The sequence below is a fragment of the Trematomus bernacchii genome, unplaced genomic scaffold, assembly GCF_902827165.1.
Source record: "Trematomus bernacchii unplaced genomic scaffold, fTreBer1.1, whole genome shotgun sequence".
In the NCBI taxonomy this organism is placed as follows: domain Eukaryota; kingdom Metazoa; phylum Chordata; class Actinopteri; order Perciformes; family Nototheniidae; genus Trematomus; species Trematomus bernacchii.
In genome coordinates, this window is record NW_022987686.1 from 744,078 (window position 1) to 765,754 (window position 21,677).

General features: G+C 42.9%; 1 protein-coding gene across 1 annotated transcript in view; it reads left to right on the forward strand.

The window, feature by feature from the left end:
• si:ch73-335l21.1 (insulin receptor substrate 1-B) overlaps positions 1-21,677 on the forward strand; it is a 41,651-nt gene that overhangs the window by 18,298 nt on the left and 1,676 nt on the right.

Here is a 21,677-nt window from a genome sequence, read left to right on the forward strand (position 1 = left end):
AGACGGGAGGCAGACTTCTCCATTTTCTTCCTGCTTCATAATCCATTTTAAGACGGGAATTAGCTTGAATTTCTCCGCACTGCAACTTTCCTTCATTAGCCTAATTACGGCATTACACAACTGGTCGCAGCACAACCTGCGTAGTTACACGAGGACAGCGGAGAGAGGCTCTAATCCATTTCCTCGCCAGAAAGAGTAAACAAGAGCCATATCCCTGTGTTTATCTAATATTTTCCCCAAACATTTACAAAATGGAGGAAGATATTTTTTGGAGGATGGTTTGTTTCTTTTACAAGTCAGGGACGTTTAGTTCTCTGAAGTCCGGTTTTGCTTTGTTTGGGTGGTCTGTTCAGGGAGTCGTGCTGCACATAGCAACAACTCCCCAATGTTTGGGTTTTTAAGGGAGTTTCGAAGGCTGAGCGTGCATGCGTGTCCGTCTCCAACCACACACATGTGTTTTTATTAAAGGGCACGAAAGCCTGAGACGTTTTTTCCCACTGACTTCAAGCATGCGATGAGGTCAGCCGCATCGACTCATTACGGGACCTCTCTTCTGTCCAATTAGGCGAAACCGAAGGAGTAACGCTAATACAGTACACACATATACACAGCTTTGTGACGGATGATCGAGCTGTCACACACACCGCCATGCGACCCCACATGGAGCAGATTGAGAAAAATCATGTCCAGCGCCGGGGTTTCTCCCAGAACATTTAACTTTCTACAAACCTGTATGAGCGGATTATAGAGGACAGGCTCTGCTGTAGCAACGCAAATCTCTTTGCAACCACATCTGGCGCCATCATGGAGAGCCACTGGAGAGCTCTGTGTTGTAAAAACAATGTGCTAAATATACCAGGTGGTGTACAGGTCAAAATGTAAAAGCTTTTTTGTGCAACAGATTGATTCTAGTGAGGAATAATGTTCTTGCTACATGAGTATTTTGAGCTCTTTATCGGTTGTATCAGGACAGTTTTTGGTGTGTTATCGCCTTGAGAATTTACCCGCGGCCTGTCAAGAAACGGAACGCATTTTCATCTTGGTTCATCTAGGGTAGCGTGTTCAGGTAGAGATCCTGTGAACACTTATCATGACTGTGATCTTGACTTGTAGTAGTAGCAGCGGTGCGGGCATGTTACTTCAGGTACTGAAACGATGGAAGATCAAGCAAGACTGGTTTGTTTAATATGTCAATATATCTGACGTTTTCCCAGACCCTTCTGTAAGGACGTTTATTACGATGCCAATAATTCAACAGGTAGCAATATGGCGTTAAAAATACCTGGAATTGTCCCTTTTTCCCCCAGATCCAAGTCAAGTGATTTGAAAAGGTTCATTCATGCAGATTGAACACAGCCTTCGTAAACTATCAGTTTACTAAAATTACCTTCGTTGATGAATGACACAACCTTAACCTATAACACAAAATCGATCAGATGTGTCTTCGGGGAATATCAGTTTCCCGACATAAACTGCATATTTTAAGAAGCATGTTTACTCCGGTACACTGTTCTGGGAAATCGCAAGCACTGAAAAAAGCTGTATTTTTGAGTTAGTGTTGTCCTTTTAAAAGAAAAAGTAATGACTTTTGCCTTGATGGGGGGTGATGTTAGGACATGCAAGTGTGTTTGTTTCAGATATTGCCTGAGCTCGGCTATCTATGCCACTGATATCATCTTTCATTGACTACAGTGTAAGGGAGAAGAGGAAATGGTCGGATTTGCTTCTGGTACAATGAATAGAGACAAAATCTGTGTGTGTGTGTGTCCTCGTTCTGCCTTTCTACACCTTCACCTTCACCTGTAATCAGTGCTGACTGCTGACCTATAACACGGAGCAGTCTTCTGTCGTTTGGATGGAAATGTATCTCTCTTTGCACATTGCTGATATACGTGCGCAATATTTACCGTCACACATATCGTACTTGCCTCCATACTGTTACTATTTGCCTCATTTCTACAAACCTCAAAAGGGCTTTTCATGAAGCCTTGTTTACACTCAAACATTGAAACTGGACATGCTGGTAAGAGTGGAGAATGGATGGGGATGCTTTTCATGGCTTCCATAGAGCAAAGGGCGAGAGAAGACTGATTCTGAAAGGGAGAGTCAAGGTGGGAGGTGAAGTCAAGTAGAGATAATAAGTCATAGATTTACAAATGCATTAATTTAAGTGTATAGTATAAGAAAAAGCAACATTGTACCATGGAATTATGGGTTTAAAGGGGCCATATTATGCTCATTTTCGGCTTAAATGTTCAAAAAGGTCTTTATTCTTTTCACCCTCTGCCTGAAACCAGAGCCCAGTGCTCTGAATGGTTAGCTGGCTGCGTTTGTAGACCATTTACATGCTCAATAACCTATAAAACACACAACAGGAAAGGAAAAATAATCTAAAAAACATTTATTTCTGCATCTATAATGTAAAATGGCTGGTTGTTGGAGCACTTTTACAACTTGTAAAGCCATTATAAATGCCTAAATGATGTCTCGGTCGCCACAAACAACAAGCAAAGGGAAGTTGACACGTTGCCGAACAGCTATTAAAAAGAAATCAGCTTAAGTTTAATATTCAGGGACAGTTTTATTCCCTGTTGCAACAACAAGACTGTGCTCAGAGTGGCTTCTTCTCCATAGCAACTAGCCTTAGAACCAAACAAAAGAAAATGAGATACTTTTGTTCTCAACATGAACCTGTTCAAACGTCTTCCATAAGTGACTGAAAAATAGTTTTTTCAAAATAATGATTGACATGCAGAACATGTCATGAATTCGTTACCCTGGCGACAACCATTGAAGAAAACTCATTCACTCGTTGCCTCTGACGTCTCTCCCTCTCCGCTTCCTTATCCAAGCTGTTACCTACAGTCTGTTTTTTTATTTCACTTGCTCAGCTTCCCAAGACCTTGACGCTACAGTACCTTGTTTTGAAGCACACCCCCACACTCAGATGTTTGGCGTTTTCTTGCTGAGAACATTTGTGTTTGACGTTGACAGCATATTCACAAGATCAGGGCGACCGACCTGAGCGACTTCATTCTTGAGCTCATGGCATGAAGAGGGACAGATTTACTGATAGGAAAAGGTGTGTGTGTGTGTGTGATGGATGTGTGTGTATAATTCCAGTAATTCCACACAGCCAATGGGGGTCAGCTCTTGTATCTACTGTAGCAACGTAACAGACACATAACCTAGTCCAGTGGTTCCCAAACTTTTTGTGCCCAAGGCACACCAAAGGACAAGTAAAAATCTCAAGGCACACCTATTATGCAAAATAGCCCTTATAACACGTGTTATCACTCATATCATGTAAAATATCTGTAAATGTGCATAATTATTTACTAATGCCAAATAAAATGTGACAAAGACAACTATATTACTCATGAAATATTTATTAACGAAATATTTCAGAAATTAATTTGAAACTTTATCAAATTAGGCTTCATCAAAGCAGCAACACACTCATTTAAACCAGACAGGTCACAAAATAAAAAATTGTGGAGGATCAGGCTTTGGTGGTCGGCTCCCATCTCGGCGCACAGCTGGGAGAAGAGGCGAGATTTCAGGGGCCTTGATTTGATGTAATTCACCATCTGCACAGCCTGATTCAGCACCTCAGTCAACTCCGGGGGCATGGTTTTGGCAACTAATGCCTCTCTATGCAAAATGCAGTGGTTTGCCACGATATGTGCGTTTTGTGCTCTCACCTTAGCAATAAATCCTTTCACTCTCCCCATCATGCTTGCCGCGCATCTGTGCAAAGACTGACGCACTTATTCCAGGTCAGACTGTTCTCTTTTAAATAGTTATTAGTTACCCTGAATATTCTTCTCCCGTAGTATGGCTTTCCATTTCTTTGCAAAAAGAAAAAACGTCTCTTTGATAGAGTCAGCATCAACATATCTGACGTTTGCCAGAAGTTGGGCAGCCCCACTTATGTCAGTAGATTCGTCTATTTGTAGGGAAAATCTGCCGCTCGCCTGCAGTGCCATAAGACAGGTAACTTTCATGATACTGTCTGCTGACAGTTTTTTTCCTCTTTTCTTTCGTGGTGGGTTGTCGGCAGTCTGCACTGGTGGTTGGTGGTTTGCTCCGCACAAGAAAGCGCTCAATTTTCCCTCTTGCGTGTTTCTCTGTTTTAATGTTGTCGTTCAGCCTTCGATGTGTCACGGTCTTATAATTCCCACCTGCAACTGCGTTAACAGCGAAATATGGGGTTCTGTGAGGATTTTTTTTTTTTAAAGAATTGTTTTTAGGTATAGAGTTTGCCTCTGTATTATGAAATGAGTGCATACAAAGTACTGATATAGTAAATTAAAAAATAATTATTTTTGTGTAGTTGTATATTGCAATAATAACGTATGGTTGTCACAAAATCCCACGGCACACCCGGACTTGCCTCACGGCACACCAGTGTGCCGCGGCACACCGTTTGGGAACCACTGACCTAGTCAACAGTATCTCTTACACACTCATATAACACACACACTTACCTTATCTATTAATGTTTTATGATGACTTGATGTGTACAAAGAAAAAGTTAAACACAGATGAACACAACAACATTTGTCAGAAAGGAATGCAGAAAGTAACCAAAAACAAAATAAGATATTTTTTTATGTTTTCAAGTTTTTTTGTTTAGCATTTTCTTCAGTAGAAATGGAATAAATGAATTTCTCGAGACATTTTGTCATCAAAATAAACAGATCTGCTACTGGGAAGGGTATCCCTCTTTCAATTTCTGACCAATCGGACATAAAAGGTATTCTAAGCAAGCAACACAATTATAATGCATCTGAATTCTTGTTTTTAATTATATAAGCTGAATTTATGAGCTTCACTCTCTTTTGAGCTTCATAAAATGTCCTAATTTGAGTAGTTCGATGTGTTTACTTTTGTTTATTCATAGATGAACTGCTCTTTTTTAGCAGTAATTCCCTAACATACCCTTGTGCCTCTTTGGGGTTTAAAGGCCTTGCTCAAGGGCCCCTCAACAGGAGGTGGTCCTTTCCTTTTTGTGCAGTATATCTGGTGAGCTGGCAGGCAGAACGAATGGTAATTAGGTAGTAAAACTTGGCTAATGACTCAGTACTCTAGTCATGTTTTGACTAACTAGTGCCTTATTTACATGCATTTGACACACACACACACACACACACACACAAAGCGGCAGGGGAATGAATTGTATTGGCAGCTTGGTCAGTCAAAGAGGCGCCGCCGGTCAGACTAAATGTGTGTGTTTGTGTGTGAGCGTTAAAGCCTTAACCATTGGACTTGTCATTGGATGTGACGAATAAGCATTTGATTACCTGGGCATGCTTGCTTTCCAGTTCAAAGCTCCTTGGTTACATTAAAAAAAAAGTCCTGATTTATGTGCATGAAAACACACAAATTACACACTCCAAATCAAGGCTGTGTTAACTTGTACTCAATAAGGAAAGCTGAGACGGATCATGGAAGCCAATCACCTTTCAGGAAGTAGGGATCAGCCGAAAGCTCCTCAATGTATCGCCTAAGTTACCTTCAGTGACCAGGCTTAAGCCTACCTCAACTAAACACACACACCCCTCCTGTCTCTCTTGTCAATACGGTTTTGCTCTTTCTGTTCTGAACAAAGCCGTTCTGCCCCGCCATGCCTCTCTTCTCCGCTCTCCAACCCCTCTCTTTCTTCTGCCCCTCTTCCTGTCCTTTCTCCGTCTCTTTGTGGACTTTTTGCTCGCTCTTTTACACCAGACTTCTTCTCTTTCATAATCGTGGTCCACAAATTAAGGAGCTTCCAGTCTGGTGTGCCGAGTTTGTGTACAAGCTGCTTAAATGAATGAATGAATGAACATGCTGTAGGGTTGCTATGGACTTTCATCAGATATAATGTGCAGATATACTGTAGTTGGATCACATGAAGGATCTTTCCTAGAAAACTATGCCCGACGGCCCAGGCTAAGGTTTGGTACTGGTTAAAGCCTGAATGTAGCCTTTATTTCTGCATTGCATAATACTTACTTTGTTTACTTATACATGGAATGCTATTGCTTTGTCAACCTGTCACGTTTCAGTGCATTTGTTTCCCTATTCAAGTTAGAACAGTCTACATTATGAAATACACTCTCATTGACTAAGATAAAAAGATTCATACCACCAGAAGAGACACACATTAGCCCCATCATCCCCAATACATCTTGAAGGGAAATATTAATGCATCCCCTGGTAACCATGGATACCTTTCCCAAATTTCACTGCGATACGTTCAATATTTGTTGAGTTATTTCAGTCTAGACAGCGTTGGACCGAATTGTTACATGAACTTGACACAAAACTGTGTGTTGTGTGTGTGTGTGTGTGTGTGTGTGTGTGTGTGTGTGTGGTGTGTGTGGTGTGTGTGTGTGTGTGTGTGTGTGTGTGTGTGTGTGTGGTGTGTGGTGGTGTGTGTGTGTGGGTGTGGTGTTGTTGTGTTGTGTGGTGTGTGTGGTGTGTGTGTGTGTGTGTGTGTGTGTGTGTGTGTGTGTGTGTGTGTGTTGGTGTAGTGTGTGTGTGTGTGTGTGGTGTGTGTGTGTGTGTGTGTGTGTGTGTGTGTGTGGTGTGTGGTGTGTGTGTGTTGTGTGTGTGTGTGATGTGTGTGTGTGTTGTGTTGTGTGTGTGTGGTGTGCTGTGTGTGTGTGTGTGTGTGTGTGTGTGTGTGTGTGTGTGTGTGTGTGTGTGTGTGTGTGTGTGTGTGTGTGTGTGTGTGTGTGTGTGGCAGCGTGCCAGCTCTCAGTGTGTGTGTGTGTGTGCGACCCCGGTTACAGAGCGCTGATTGTGTGCTGTGGTATGGGATGTATGCCGGGCTCGGAGCGCGTCGGGCGCTGCCTAAAAAGAACTGAGCAGCCACCCACAAACCTACTGGGGTTACTGAGGGCATAGGAGGGAAGGAGTGGGAGGGAGCGTTTCACACACACTCCTTATTTGCCAGTTTTTTCCCTCCTCCTCCTCCTTGCTCACACTCTCCCTGGAACACGTTTGAGCTTCTCTTTTTGCTTTATTTGAGTTTTTTTGTGTGCCAATCTTCTCCATTTCTTTCTTTTCTTCTCTATTCTTCACCCATATAAATTACACACACACACACACATCTCTGCCGTGTCTCAGGTGATTGTATTGATGTCAACACCGCCACAGTTTTTCTCCACTATGATCTGTGTGCGTCTGACTGTGTGAGTCTCATCGGATACGGGGCCAAGTCGTCGCTCAGCTGCTACTTTTCTAACTGGGTTTGTCTGTAAAGAGCTTAGCGCCGGTGGGCGTTGGAGAGCACTAAGCTGATTACCGTCTACTAACGAGCCACTTCTCGCATGGAGGCCGCCTATGTGCGAGTGTACGTCTGTTGCGGTATAACAGTGTTTGTTTACGTGGCTGCTTGTGGTTTTAGTGCATTTTTGTGTGGGTGTGTGTTGCATCCCGAGCTGTGCTGACGTCCGACGGATGAAGTGGAGGAGGATTATGGGATGAGAGGAGGTCAGGAAGTGATCTGGGGGTCAGTTCAAGTTCTGTAGGTGACAACAGGGCGAGAATCCACTAAAGACTCCTGCAGAGGGGTCAAGTTGTTCTCAGAGGAGTGGCGATGACTAATGCTGTGTTCACACCGGACGCGATGCGATGTTTGGGGGCGGCGCGATTACATGTAAAAGTCAATGCAGAGACGCGGACAGACGCGAATTCGCTCCGACGGTCGCGCATGAAGCGGTGGACGCGGCGCGATTGAGGCGATTGAACGGTGCCGCATTAAATGCGAGAGTTCAATTTTTTCAACTCGAGCGTCAAATTCACGTGACGCGTTCTCGCGGAAGCCAATCAGCGGTGAGGATCTCAGCCGCCGTCACTGACGTTCAACCACACAACGTTAGCTGTTAGCACACAGAGCTCACAGCTCCTCATATCTGTTCAGAAACTGGACAAAAGTTACAAACAAGTACAAGTACAACCACAGACTGTCTGTGCCATGGCGAATACAGTCGCTGCTTTATTTATGTCTGTAGGCCGTTGTTATGAGTGTGGAATGAGCATATACAACGTTAGCTTAGCCTGGTCGACCCGATCTTCATTCAGAAAACAAGCATTTTAAAAGGTGTTTCGCCAGCCGTCTTGTCTGCAGACTTGTCAAAGCATTAATTCATGGTTGTTACTAACCGGTATCAGTATGTTGTTACTTCGGCATCATTTAGAAACGTGTATTACAATTTAATCGCGGTCAAATATGTTCATTTGTTGTAGTTGTAGCTCCCAAGCCAGCGCGTCTTGTTTGAATGATGCGAGTAAACACAGCTGGCAGCCGCGGTGAACCTCCAGCGTTTAGAGCGATGCGATAGGAGCGATTGGAGCGAAGCGAATAGTCGCATCGCGTCCGGTGTGAACGCAGCATAAGGCTTTACCAGTTAAGCCCTAATCTGACTAGACTGCTTGAATTGGGTCCAATTAAGCCATTTTAGACAAAGAAGGCTGCTTTTTTTTATAAATCCTCCACTCTTTTGGGAAAATGGTGACACTTTGCAATGAAACAAAGAAAAGGTCCCCAGTCATAAAATACTAAGGCTGTACGTTTTGTTATTTAAGTCAAACTAAAGGTTGCCAGTTCGGACCGACACTCTAAGTAGTTTTCATCAGACTGCTGCTCTACTTTATTTAGTTTTGTGCTAGTGTTATTAGTACGCACCATTAGTATATTATTCATGGCGTCCGCCCAATTACACTACAGCCCAGCTCTGTGGAGAGCAGCCAAACTCCCCACACTGAACTCCTACATGTAAAGTTACTGTAGTATCTGTTTACTGCTTCAAATCATTCCTTGAGTGTAACCAATGAAGCTTTCTTCATGTGCTTTTACAGGACAGCCCTGAGCATCTTAAGTGTTGGGGTAGTGTTGGTCTAATGGATAGTGAGGTGGGCTGAAGATCGTGAGTTCAAATCCCGCCTGGAACATCACCACTAGTGTGCCCTTGAGTAAGGCACTTAGCCCTCAGTTACTCCAGGGAGAATGTCCCTGTCATTGGTCATTGTAAGTCGCTTTGGATAAAAGCTTAATGTTATGTTAAGTTAAGTTAAAAAAACCAAGACATCATTTGCATTGTCCAAGAAGATTTACTGGTAGCCCTAATATATTTTAAAACCAACATTTTCTGTGTTATCAGGGAATCACTGCTCCTTGCCTTACGTTTTCAACCATCAAAATGTTCTCTTTCTGATTGGGGCCCTAGCCTCTTATTTAGAGGACAGTAAATAATGAGGAAGAGAAATGCTTGCTGATCAGACCATATTTTTGGAACAGCTGACTCTACTGAAAGTAAAACCAGAAGTCGTTTGTTTGCAGATGTTCGTAATTACTAGTCTTGATAGTCGAAGGTTTTGAATGTATGACAGCCTGTAGTCTGGAGTCCACATTCAGTTACGTTTTTGATTTATTCAAGTGTAAGAAGTGAACATTTAAATCAAATAATTTTTATTGTAGCCAACAGATCCTGCAACATGGGGCTCAGAGGACTTTCTGCAAAGAGTGAGGAAATTGGGTGTTTGAAATCAGAAACAAAGAACTCAGGATCATGGGACCATTTTCTGACACCATTGCTCAACTCTGACTGCCTGGAGGGAAACTATAGACTAAACACACAAAGCCTACATTTCAGTTACCTAATACTGACCCGGCCCAGGGTCCACGTTCTCTGCAGCTCTGCTCAATGTGATTATGAAGCCAAATTGACAAAGAGTCAAGAATTTTCCAATCTGGAAACAAGGACAGAGAGTTTTTAAATTAACCCCTGACTGTTCCCCCTCACACACACATGCTACCTCCAGACATCTACATGCAAATATGAACAAACTCTTAGTACGTCTCCCCCCACTAGACCACTTTGCTTGGTTAAGATCATTGAAACCCCCTATGTGGTGATTGAGAGAAAGAACAAACAGTCCCTCGACCTGCCTTATATAACTCATCAGTGCAAATCGAATGAAGTAGCCGTGATGTTTGCTCTCCCGCAGCCATTATTGGCTTGAGAACGGTCGTTAACCTTTAGAGCGCTGCCTCACCTCGACGTCACCTCGCGTCAGCACGGTCAACCGGGCCTCAGTAGTCCAACTAACAGCTTCCTGTGCTTTGCAGGGCTTATTTTAATTAAATTGCCTAAATTGCTTTTGGGGCACAGTGTGTGTGTGCAATGCAAGGGGTTTTCTAACTGGAAATGGTTTTCTTGGCGTTCAAATTGATTTGGTGCATTAGGATAGAAGTCTGTTCCTCGAAGTGCAAAACCAAAAGCCCATTTAATCAGTAGTTGATTCACCAAGACATTATGTCAAACGTTAGCTCACTCAAACATGAACATTTTAACTCATTCAACTAATTTCTTGTGGCTCAGGAATTTTTAAGTAAAAACTAATTGACAGAACTGAATGTACGATCTTACTTCTTGGAATTTGTGTTCCTTTTTAAACTAATTGGTATTTATTTTTCCACAAAAGGAAAAGCCAAAAGCAGGCTTCCTATTTTTGGCAGTTGACCGTGTATTTTGACAGCTGTGGTTGGAAGATTTGATCAAGTATAGCTAGCGAACATAAGCTAACGCTAGGGATGGGTATCGAGAACCGGTAATAAGTCTGTACCGGTACCTGATTGGACGGTATTGGTATACCCTGCTGAAAAAAACAGCTTATACCAGCTAAGTTGACCAGCCTGACCAGCCAGTAGATAGGTTTAGCTGGTTTAGCTGGTGCACCAGCAAGACCAGCCTGGCCAGCTTGTCCAGCCTGGTAAACCAACTAAACCAGCCTAACACCAGCTAAAACCAGCTAAAACTAGCTAAAACCAGCAACCATCTTAAGCTGGTCTATGCTGTTTTTTTCAGCAGGGTACCGTTAAGCCGCTGGACAAACGGTGCTGCTATCGGTATATGAATTACGCTACTTCCTTAGTTTAAACAATTCTGGTTGGTTGGGAACCCTCATCCCGTGTATCCGGTTTGAGTACCACTCTGATTGGCCACTGTGAATGCCACTCTTCATCTCTCTCTTATTGTGAGACTCCCGGGGGCAGACCATAGGGGCAGACGCAACATCTTGCAAGAAACAGCGTCTCAAGGCTTCTTAACATTTAGCAACCTATTAATGATGCATACCCACTTAACGGGAAGAAACTCAGCTAACAGACAATATTAACCATTTTACCTACACGGAACAGAAGTCCAACACCAAGAGTCTAAATCAACCCTTAGCAAAACGGGCTAACGGGGCTAAAGGCTACTTTAGCACATAACTGGCAAAAGCGATCTTTTCTACGTCATTTTATCTGCACAAACATCATATCACATGAAAGCTGAGATTCCACAGATTCCATTGATATAAGTCTCATCACTGTACGACCAAAACTCACTGAACTAGCAGCCAGGAAAGAGCAAGAAAATAACTTCACTTTACGTAGCCATGATGATAATGATGTCTTACCTTTGCTGTTTTGTGATCAAAAGTTCTGTTCAAGGGCATAAAAACGGTTAATCCAATGTCTCTGTGTGACTTTAAAATGATTACTGATAATCCATCATTACAATTATAAATAATAAACGCAATAAACGGATTATAATGGTTAGCCGAGCGGAGCTTCCGGTTTAGGAGGTGCGCACGCAGCGTCTCGTTTTAACTGAATAATGGTCATGTTTACATGGATTTCTGAACTGCCCCTATGATGCTAAATACCTAGCATCACTTTCACTAGAGACCAATAAACACCATTTACGTGATGAGTTGTATATCTGACAAGATAAATAAATACAGATAAGAACAACATATAAAACATATTGAGTCTTTTTCCTGTCTCTTACCTAGTAATCATCATTAAGGTCAAACTTGAACTCAATTTGAGGACAACTTTCAGGTGTTAGCAGAAAAAAGTAGCTTCATTTGGATTCAGCAGCTATGCCAAGCTTTTGCCATGTAGTGATGTTTGCCAGGATTTATATTTCTTCCGCTCACTTGTCATGCCAAATTTAAATGATGTGGAAACCCCACCCACCCGACACCAACTGGCACCGGGTAGGACGAGTGTCTGCACAGTAAATGTTTCTATTTCTCTAACCATGCATTTAAATGAGCTTCATCTACGTGCTTTCAGGCTTGTTTGCCTTCATTGTACGCTCAAGCCATGCATGTCCCGCTGGCTGTTTGTTTGTGTTCTATTCATGAGCACATCGTGCATCTTAAATGTTTTTGTCTTTTTATGCTTCACGGAAACTTGATGTTCTGTTTCTGATGCTCATGCAGAGACCATCTCTACCAACCTACAATTATCCCCCCCACACTTCACCTCTCCACATCCGTCAACACAATGTTCCTCTCCACTGACGGCGTCACAGCGCCTAACCAGAGCATTAAAAGCCTCGAATGGGCAGCGGAGAGGAAATGAAATGCGCACAACTCTCCTTTCTACTCATTAGTCACACTGACAAACAAGTCGAAATAGCAGATTGAGGAGATGGAGAGTGGCACTCTGTGTGCTTTCTGTTTATATCCCTGCCGAATTTCATTTTCCATTAATGAAATAGTTTGTATTCATGACCAGAGAAGCTCAGAGAAAACGTGGGGTGAGTTTTGGTTTGCTCATGTTCCCCAGTTGTACGCACTGATTGAGTGTGTTTTTAGGTGCTAACGAGTGCTTGTCATCAGCATGTGTTGAACGCTCCGCTGCGTCCGAGCCTGGTGGTGACGCCGTGTTCCCTAAGCTGATGATAGTGGAGCTGAGTGAGGGTTTGTTGGACTCCAGCAGAATATGAATATGAATCATCACCTCCCGTCCAAAACAACACAGCGAAGCAAATGGTTGGCCGTGCGTCATCGCGCTGCTCAGTTACATGACGTAGGGACCTCTCGTCCACCGGGATCTCACTTGATACACCTGTGTGACACAGAAAGAGTGTGCTTACAGTGAAAATACACAATTATGTTTGTTAGTTCGCCTGTTTCCTGTCTGTCTTTGTGCATTTCCTTTCAAGTCATAAGATGTAGTAATGTGCTTGTGCAGCCATGACCCAAGACAGCGACACTGTCCAGCTCCACTCCAACACACACTTATTTCCCAATGGCTTGCGGTGCATTGACTCATACATTACACACACGACCAGCGTGTTATTGTGCCATCTGACACTCTACGTCTCCATTTGGATCGGTTTGACATATGTTCTTTTTCCTCGGACATTATTTTGGTTAATTCAAGCGGTCTTCATTCATGTCCAACTTTGTAAGGAATCCAACCACTTAGAGGAGCCTATTAACTACAAATGACATGTACTTTAAACTGCGGAATAGCAATTTAGTCCTCTTAGTTGTTTTAGAAGAAGAAGCAAACTTTAAACTAAATATAGTATGTTCAGGAAAGAGGAGGGATATTAGGAGACAAGATGGAGAGATGAAGCATACATGTTTGTAAGGGAAGGCGAGAAGTGTAGCTGAGCTTCTATAAGGTCTGTAGATAAATATTTGAGGTCTGCCTGTCTAACCACAGTTAGCCAATTCAGGCACTCTTCAGCTACACTCATATGCATGCAAAGTCAGTCACTATGTTAGCACACATTCACACCCCTGGTTACTGCCCTTAATAAAGCAACATGTAGAAACTTAATACAAACGGAGGCAGCTTCTGTGATGTGTGTGTGTTTGGGCTGTTGCGGTATGAAGGGGCAGGGGTGTCTATTAATAATTACGCAATTTATCATCAGACTGGCAGAAGCTGGCGCGTGGGCACACACACACACAGAGGCACTGTGGGACGCAGATTGGCATCGGTCTAAACACACAGGACAGGATTTCCAAACTCAAAGCAGATTCAACCCTGTCACCCCCCCCCACACACACACACCCCTCATCACTTTAATGATCCAAAGGTTTGTCAATTGTTCTCGTCTGACTCTGCAAAACACTCAGACAGTGAAATAACATAGGGGGAACTTGGTTTAGTCGGTAAGTGAGTACAACATTTATTTTGGCTGAGCAGAAGAAGGAAGATTTATGTCAATCCCGGGAAAGACTGTATATTTTATTGCCAATATAAGCATGATGCAGGTCTGGCTGCCTTTGTTAAAGAGGCCCTATTATGCTTTTTGGGGTTTTCCCTTTCCTGTAGTGTGTAATATAGGTTTAAGTGCATGTCAATGGTCTGCTAGGCGAAAATCCCTAACCCCCCCACCCCTGCCTGAAACACTTCCATTGTTCTTTGTTTTCGTCTGTGACATAAAGACATCACTATGTAACACTTGCGATTCAATTGGCTAGCGCTCCGTGATACGTGATAGGCTAAGGGGCGGGACATCTCCAAGCAGAGCCAGCCAGCTAACCAATCAGAGCAGACTGGGCTCTGGTTTCAGACAGAGGGTGAAAAGAGGTGCTGCAGCACAGGCAGTATGAGGAAAATAAAGAGCTTTCTGAACATTAAAGCATGGAGACAAGTCACGGTAGAGAGCATTATAGTGCCCCTTTAAGAGTTATGGGTTTTGGCATTATTATGACCCTGGACCAATAACAGGACCTACATGACTATCGTTTTACCTCATGACTATTTTCCGACACCGGGCAGTTATTTATTTCTATAATACTATCTTTAAAGATCTGGCTAAAGACCTTAATCATTTGGAACATGGACATAGGAATTATCCCCGCTGACTGTTATTTGAAATATGATGATTTCGCACATTGCCGTGTAGAAAGACGGAAACAAATGTCCCAACAGCAGCTCGGCTGTGCAGCTGCCTTTCTTAAAGATGGGGTAACAGGGCTTCTTGCATTTCATTTTTTCGTCCGTCTACGTCAAGAAGCTGGAGAGAGCTGGCATTCTGGGAAAAGCCTTACTTGGAAATGAGGATCCCACCTGCTTATGCTATCACTCTATTTATCACTTCACTCGGGACGCCTCCTCTAGTGTGTGTGTGTGTGTGTGTGTGTGTGTGTGTGTGTGTGTGTGTGTGTGTGTGTGTGTGTGTGTGTGTGTGTGTGTGTGGTGTGTGTGTTGTGTGTGTGTGTGTGTGTGTGTTTGTGTGTGTGTGTGTGTGTGTGTGTGTGTGTGTGTGTGTGTGTGTGTGTGTGTGTGTGTGGTGTGTGTGTGTGTGTGTGTGTGTGTGTGTGTGTGTGTGTGTGTGTGTGTGTGGTTGTGTGTGTGTGTGTGTGTGTGGTGGTGGTGTGTGTGTGTGTGGTGTGTGTGTGTGTGTGTGTGTGTGTGTGTGTGTGTGTGTGTGTGTGTGTGTGTGTGTCGGCAGAAAGCAGCAGATCTGGTGGAGTGACAGGACACACGCAGATGGAGAGAAAACGGTGGTCTGAGTCAGCAAACACTGTGTGTGCGCAAGAGAGACCGAGAGGGAACAATCCCAAAAACCCTTTAGTCCTTTTGGCTTTAGCCGTGTGTGTCCCGGGACAGAAGGTCCAAAGTCACATTTCAGTTCAGAAGCCAGATACTGTTACACAAGGACGTCCACGTTTTAAACCTTTTACAGAGTTCAACTTTTATACAAATCCAATATGTTTTAAGGGATTTTTTTTTCAAAATAAAAGTATTTCTTTGCACTCTTTAGATGCAAAACGTTCATTTCTGGGTTGTTTGGAGAATTTAATTGAACTTTTATGGTTTTATTGGCCATTAAATCGAAAGTATTTCTCAATAAATGCTTATTGTTTCTATAAACCTAAATGCAAGTTTATATTTTGGTTTAAAGTGTCAATTTAAGGACACACAGGGGAGAGAAAAGTAGGCCTGTGGTTAAGGATTATATTTAAATCATTAATTTCGAAAAAGATTAGAATAGGGTGGCGTCCAGCCATTTTTTTTTCTTTTTTTTTATCTGCTGTTAATCGTTTGGTATATACAGAAAATAGAGAAACATTTATATCCCAGTTTTTCTGAGTCTAAAGTGAAGCCTTCAAGTGTGTAATTTTGTAAATCCAGAAAAAGATATTCAGGTCAATATGACTATAAAAGAAAGTAAGGCAGAATATTTCCATATAATAGAGCTTTTCTGCATGATAAATTACAATTAATCGATTATCGAAATGTATGGAAAAGCTGGTATGAAGCTCCATGCGGGCATTGGATGTGGTTCTCCAACAAATGCACCTTTTTTTTCTCCTTTTCCCCCCACTCAGCAGTGCTGCTCTGTCTCTGTCTGTCTCGTCCTGTCCCCACGCATTCCAGCTCGCTGTGTGCCACAACACACCCACTCTCCCACTGTGTCGCTGCATAATGAAACTACTCCGCAGCCTCTTGTCTTGATTTTTTTTCTCACTTGAATCATTATGCAATCATGTCAAAAAAAAAAATCTCAGACGACAGAAATGACATTTAATGAGCCAAAGCTTTTAATATGTCATGTCAAAATGATCCTCTCCTGGCCTGAGATTTCATAACTCATTGTCATAGCCTTAGGTGTGTTTTTGCAAGTGCGAGTATCCTCAGTCCACCCTGTGTTTTTTTTCATGCAACTGTAAACCTGGTCACTTTTCACTATACATTATGTGCATATACATTACACAATTTGCACCCATACACCTGGATAATAGGTTGCTATGTAGCCGTTGTAACTGCGTAAGTGTGATTGACAGCAGCAACGTTAAAAGCAACATTAGGTGTGTGTGTGTGTGTGTGTGTGTGAAGTGTAATAAGTACGGCTTACAAACTCTCAACAGCTTCCTCTCCTCTGCCAACTGCTTAGTGTTATGCATTGAAACACTACAGCTAGACATAAAGACAAAATGTGCTGCGTTCACTGCTCTTAGGGGGGCGTTTAAAACAATACAACGCATCCTGATAGGATTTGTTGGTAGTACTGAGATCACCCTGTAAAAGACAACATGTTCAAAAGGGCTGTGTTCATGCCCTTCACTTCCCAGAAACCACTTGTCACTCAAACTCGGTGGGAAAAACTGCAACGCCTTCTCTCTTTGATTTTTCTGTTGATGCCTTCAGCGTTGCCGGTGATCGATGCTCACCCACGGGCCATCTTTCCTTGTATTTATTCCAAACAAACCGCTGCTGGTGTTTCTGCGAACACAGAAAAAAGGCTTCTTCTGTCTCAGAAGAGCTTTCCCAGGAAATACGCTTTTTGCTCAGTGCCTATTTAGGGCCAGCAAATCAACCAATCCAATCACTCATAGCTTGAATCAATACATTTGTCCCTGATCATTTGAAACTACACAACATGCATTTAGTTGCTATGTTTTCATGCATTTATATCTGTCCTCAGATCCGTCACATCTTAGTAGAATGACTCAGCGGCCTTGGCAGTCAAAAGGAATACATGTGAAAGCTTGCACTCCACCCAAAGTTTGTCATCTTGAGTATCAAACAATCGCTCTCTGTACACTTCAAAGAGCTTCTAGCTTGCTTTTTTTGCAAACCCAGGCTTGCATAATTTTCATTGCAGACTATTTCCCCTAATACTGATTCATCCTTCTGTCTATAACATCTGTTGTTAAACTCCACACACCCTAGGGTTATTCTTTCTTATCAACCATTGGCCAATTTCGGACTTTGTTTTGATCTGGTGCGACCAATGGAGGAGTTACTAATTTGTTAGCTAACATGCTTGGTCTGAACTTCTAAAATATGCTACATGCTGCATATAAATATTAAGCAATTTCTTGGTGTGATGCGACTTTTTGGAACATGATGAGGGTTACGCATGGACCGGAAGGGGAGTCGGCTGCACGGGTGTTCTACCAAGATATTAAAGTTATTCAGTATACTCATGTTTCGCAGTGAAACTGGGTCATTGCAACCCGTTGTAACTGCTTAAAATCTCAAATTCAAGCTCCTTACAGCCATCTCTTTGAACCACAGTGTTCAAATCTCAGTTTTGGGTGTAAGAAACCCTATATCGTCATCCACAATTGGTGCCAGATGTACGACTAACAGAGAACTACTGTGAAATCCTACACATCACCGTGGTCACCATTGGGAACATTATGTATCTAATCACTGACAGACTTCCTGGCGTCCTTTTTGAGGAAATTAAAAGATGTGATATAGGAGCAGTCCCGCTGCTTTCATTCTGTGTATCTGCAGCTGTCCATCGCCTCATGTGTACCAACCTCCTGCCCGGCACGGCGATTTTTAAACCGAATAATAACAGTACTGGGGGATTGCAAGAGCTGAACTCTCTGGCATCGAAAGTTTGCTGCCCATTATGGAAAAGCGGTGGGCTTTTAGCTTCCTTGTAATAATGTAATCCTTGATTATATCCAGGAGACAGTTCCTTGCTTCCCTCAGTCTTTAGGTCAGAGGTCAGGGTTGGCTTTAGAGCCTGCACCCTTGTTCAATGGAAGGAATTTGGTGTCTTGCACAAACTTGGTGGTAGAATGAAAGTGTTTTCAAACCACAGCCAAAGCTCACATTGATGCATCCAAGAAGGAGGAGAACATGTTCTCCCTTAGGGCTCACAAGGTGTGTACACAAATATGAGCTATAGGAAAGACACCATGGGGATTTCCAGCCATTTATCTCTCTTGCTGAAGTTGGTCCGCTTATGCTTTTTGTTCTCACAGGTCGGTTGATAACACTGTGTTTTGTCTTTCTTGCAGCTTGTTCTCATTTTCTGCAACCATGTGTGAGCTGTGGTAAATCAAGTATAGGTCCCTCTTATAAATAAAAAGTTGATTTAACTCGAACTGACTCAGTGACCAGTGGACTCGGTGACTCACATCACACAGCGCTGTGTTCGGGGAGCCGGGGCGGCACGAAAATGACAGACCGACACACTCGATTTACGACCAGAGAACAGGGTGGCTTTTCAATTTGAGGCTGGCCCTCGATTTGAGACATCACATAGACCCAGACTCTCCTAATTACACCACACACACTCACTCACACACACACTCAGGCAGCTAGAGAACAGTTATTGGCGAGACAGACTGTGGAGGCAGATAGCCTTTGTGCAACCTCTTGATTTAAACAGTCTGGCAGAGAAATGGGAAAACAAGCACACATACACCATCCTCACCGCCGTCATTATGACATCGATTTAGCCACAAATGGAGAAGCGATACAAGGAAGTGAATGAGATCAATAGACAAACTCGGCTATGGGAGGCCTCAGGCTCATGGAAAAGGGAAGCAGGGGAAAAACAACAAGGCGATATTTGATTAAAGTGGAAACATTTCCTGTGTATTCGAGTAGAGGATAGGATCGGGCATCGCAGAGTCGCTTCCCTGTGTAATTTCACATGTCTGTGTTTGGAGAAAGGTCATCATTAAGTGAATGTCATCCGCATAATTATAGCATCTTCATCTGTGTCTCTTTAGTGGCTTCGTGTGTGTGTGTGTGTGTGTGTCCATGGCAGGGCACCAGAATGTGTCGGGCCTGTCTCCTCCGCTCCCTCTGATTGGCCGTGTCTGTTTTGTTTGTGTCGCTGTTTTGGAGCCGTCCCACTGAATGAGGGCAGCCGCTTTAGGGCCGTCACGGCGGGCACTTCGTCTGTGCTGAGGGGCGCTAAATAGCTCGCTGCACCAGGAAGAGGACTAACTGGCAAAGAGAGAGGGAGGGGCAATAAATATAGAGTACCCCCCGTGCAAGTAGAGAGCCGTTGCGTGCTGCATTTGGGGAAAGAGACACAGAACTCTGTCTTTGCCTGTTCTCTTTAAGAGCTTCACAAGTGGTTGTTTTGGCTGGCGGCGACTTGAGTTCATTTCAGAATCAGAATACCTTAATTTGTCCCACTGAGGGGAAATGTACATCCTTACTGCAAAAGTGAAGATCAGAAAATGGCAAAAATATGAATTAAGAGGCATGCATGAATAACACAGATTATAAAATACAAAAAGACTCATCCAAGTTGTTTTCAGTAGATGAATTGTCTAACTACGAGATAGCAGCCAGTAATAATAATAATTATAAAGCGGAGTATGTATAAACTATATATATTGCACATAAGTGATATTGCACAACAGATGCGTCATAGTCTTTGTTGTTTTAAGTGTTGTATATTGTCAGTGTGAGTCATCACATCTGACAGTTTAAAAGGCATCGAAGGATCTTTATATGATCCTGCATTCAGTGCAAACACACTCTTTCATTAAATATGCCAACATTTTACAGGTGTGACAAAGCAGTGATACAATGCACAGTTATCATACTAAACAATGCTCTTATCAGAACAATAGCATTATGACACATTTAAAGGTCCGCACACACCATGTGATCGCTGCTATCTCGGGGGTTAATTGCACGTCACACGGTCTGAAGTGGGTCTGATGAAATGTGTGTCAGACCGTGTGATATCTCTATGTCAGACTTTGCTCTCGTGTCGGGGTCAGCCAGCGTACTCTGCATAATTTTATTCCGTGTTTTGATTGGTTGGCCCGTAGCAACATTGAATCATAAATTCTTGCCATGACTCGAGCTGGAGACATGTCCGTCCAATCATAGCTTGTCGTCTTCATGAGGGATCGAGATGGAGGTGACAACCCCAACCAACCTCATAAGTCTTTTACGATGTTGGCGTTTTTACAGTCGTGCAAGGAGGAGAGCTCACTGGGATCCTGTTGGAACTGGGAGGAAATCAAATATCAAAATATTTCTGATAAAATAAATCAATATTTTGTATTAACTGTAATAAATGATGGGTATATTATGACTAAGTGGGGACATGCAAATAATAGAACAGCTAGAACAGTCTGGAAGTTCAGAAAATGATATCCTTTTACTGTAATGCAGCCTTTAAAACCATAAAAGAAGACACTTATAAGATAAGACTTTATTTATCCCGAAAGGAAATTGTTGTGCCAGAGTAACAAAAATACAATAAACAGAGCAGCATAATAGTAAAACTGTACACTAAAAGTGCAGTAAAGTTCTATTACTTATATCTGAAATCTAAGACTATATTTAGCCTTGTTTCACACCTATCATAATATTTTCCAAATAGCTCCTAAGGTTGACCGTCACTGAACATTTGTAGAAGTTAAAATGACATGGCATGTGTCGGGTCGGGTCGCTAACGTTACATATGAGTGTTTTGATCTTGAAATATGATGTAGTTTGATCCCAAAATAAATAAACCGTCCGTAGAAATATCTCTCAATATATTCTTGGTCCTCTATTTTGATTTGACGACAAAGATCCCCTTGCTGTGCCTAAAATAGCGCAGCAGTTGGGGTAGGTTTTATGGGTGGGTAAAAATTGCTGATGCAGGCGCAGTAAAACTGGAAGGTGTTGGGGGTGGCATTTCAGACATCATTTAATAGCATGCTGACCTCTTAACTCAGCTGTCAGTGGACGTACCTCACATGACACTTGTTAGAACTGGATTGATCAACAAACAGTTCGCTCTAAAGGCCCGGACACCACCATGCCGATTTTGTCCGTCGGTGGGCGTCAGGCCGACGATGAGCGTCGACACGCTCTACTCAGATTGGTGTGTCCCGCACCGTCGTGTCTTTTCAGCCGTTTGCCGACACCTTTTCGGCCGAAAAACCCACCGATTCAACATGTTGAATCGGCGGGCAGTCGGCCAAAGGCTGTCGGCAAAAGAAATCACTCTGATTGGCTGTTCAGCTAGCGAATCAGTTGCATGAGAAGCGAAACGGAAGTGAGGGGGTACCAAACAAACTATTAAGAAGGCAAATCTGAGATTTCATTTAACTCCAGCTCTCGACACAGCTTCGGGAAAGCCCCATGAGCTTCTCGCTGTAGAGTGAAC